Below are 2,556 nucleotides of genomic sequence, written 5' to 3'. Positions count from 1 at the left end.
ATTAATTTTTGTATACCATATAATGCACAGGTCCAATTTTATCCTTTTGGTGTCCCTCCACTATTTGTTGGCCAAGCTATTCTTTCCCTATTGAATTGTCTTGACATTTTTGTCAAAAATCAAATGGCCATAAATATAGAGTCTATATCTGAAATCTCAGTTCGATCCCATTGATTTGTATGTCTATATTTATGCCAGTGCCATATAATTACTGTAGTTTTGTATTATGTTTTGAAATTGGTAAGTGTGAGTTCTTCAACTTAGTCCCTCTTTTTCAATTTTGTTTTGGTGAGTCTGGGAACCATGAGTTTCCTTACGAATCTTAGGATAATTTTGTGAGAAGTCTAGCTGGGATTTTGATAAGTGTTCTGTTAAATCTGTAGGCAAATTTGGAGAATAGTGCCATTGTTCATTCCTAATATATATAAATGTAATATCCCACTTTTATGAACTAATTTACTAATAATACTTTTATGAAATAATTTACTAATAATATAATTTTAAAAAATAATCTGGATTTTCTACATGGACAGCATGTCATTTGCAAAGAGGAGCAGTTTTATTTCTTATTTTCAATATATATGGCATTTATTATGTTTTTATCTTAAGTTTTTTGCCTATTTACATTGCTAGAATTTCCAGTATTACGCCAAATAGTAGTGGTGAGATTGAACCTTCTTTTCTTCTCAATATTGTAGGGAAAGCATTTAGTCTTTCACCATAAATATGATGTTAAGTGTAGTGTTCTTAGCAAGTTTAGAATGTTTTTCTCTATCGTGATTCTCTGAGAATTTTTATCATCATGGGTATTAGATTTTGCCAAATATTTTTTCTATATCAATTGATATGATCATGTTATTTTTCTTTTTTAACTTGCTAATATTGTGTTTTATGTAGGTTGATTTTTGAGTAGTGAACCAGCCTTGCATTCCTGGGATAAGAGTCACTTAGTTATGGTATATTATTATTTTTATATATTGTTGAAATCCATTTGCTAGAGTTTTGTTAAGAAGTTTTGCATCTGTATTCATGCAGGATAGTGATCTGTAGTTTTCTTCTAATATATTTTATTTTATTTGTCTGATTTTATTATCATGCTAATAGTGGTTTTATAGAATGAGTTGGGAAGTGTCTCCTCCTCTACTTTCTGAAGAGATTATATAGAATTGATGTTAATTCTTCTTTAAACATTTATGAGAATTTTCCACTGAAATCCTCATCTTTTTTGAGGAGGTTTTAAAAAATTATTAATGAAGTTTTCTTAGTTATAGAGCAACTGATATATTTCACACTTGGTGAGTTTTGGTAGTTTACATTTTGGGGGAATTGGTTTTTTATCTTTATTACGTCCTTCTGATTGTTTTTGATTTATTTTGATTTTCTTTATTAGGTTTTTTATATTGGAACTTAAATAATTTATTTATGATATAAGTGGCCCTGCTTTAACACTGCTTTGCTACATCCCAGTTTTGATATACTGTATTTTAATTTTTATTTGTTTCAATGTATTTTTAAATTTGGTTGAGAATTGCACTTTGACCTACAAATTATTTAGAAGACTATGTTTAGTTTCCAATATGTGTAGATTTCCTGGTTATCTTTCTGTTATTCATTTCTAGTGTGATTCTATCATGGACAGAATATACACTGTGTGTGACTTAAATTACATGAAATTTGGTTTGTGACCTATGATATAGACTATCTTGGTGTACATTCTGAGTGTTTGGTAATAATTTGTATTCTGCTATTTTTAGTGTAATATTCTATAAGTGTTAATTTGATTCTTTTGTTGAGTTCTTTTATATCCTTCCTGATTTTCTGCATAGTTGATCCATCAATTGTTGGTAGATGGGTGTTGAAGTCTATGATTATAATTGTGGATCTGAATATTTCTTTTTTCATTTCTATCAGTTTTTACTTCAGATATTTTGTAGCTGTCATTTAGATTGTGATGACTTCTTGACCAATTGACTCTTTTATTATTCCCCAATGTCCAGCTCATATCATCTGCAAACAAAGATAATTTGACTTTCTCCTTTCCAATTTGGATGTCATTTATTTCTTTCACTTGTCTGATTGCTATAGATAGGACTTCCAGTACTACGTTGAATAATAGAGATGAAAGTGAGTATCCTTGTCATGTTCCAGATCTTAGAGAAAAGCTTTCAGTTTCTCCCCATGCCATATGATACTAACTGCGGGTCTAAGTGACTTTTATTATGTTGAGGTACATTCCTTCTATACCAGGTTTTTCAAGAGTTTCTATTTTGAAGTGGTGTTAAAGTTTATCAAGTGCATTTTCAGCATAAATTGAAATGATAATAAGGTTTTTGTCCTTCATTCTTCCGATGTGATAATTGACATTGATTGTTTTGCACATGTCAAAGCATCCTTGCATCCCTGGAATAAATCTCCCTTGGTCTATGATGAATGATTTTTAAAATGTATTGTTGAATTTTGTTTGCTAGTATTTTGTTGAGGATTTTTGCAACAATATTCATTAGAGATGTTAACCTTTAGTTTTATTTTTGATGTGCCTTTGGTTTGGTATCAGCA

This window comes from Piliocolobus tephrosceles, chromosome 11, assembly GCF_002776525.5.
Source record: "Piliocolobus tephrosceles isolate RC106 chromosome 11, ASM277652v3, whole genome shotgun sequence".
NCBI lineage: Eukaryota > Metazoa > Chordata > Mammalia > Primates > Cercopithecidae > Piliocolobus > Piliocolobus tephrosceles.
The sequence above is the reverse complement of the archived record's forward strand: the minus strand, read 5'-3'. Positions refer to the sequence as shown.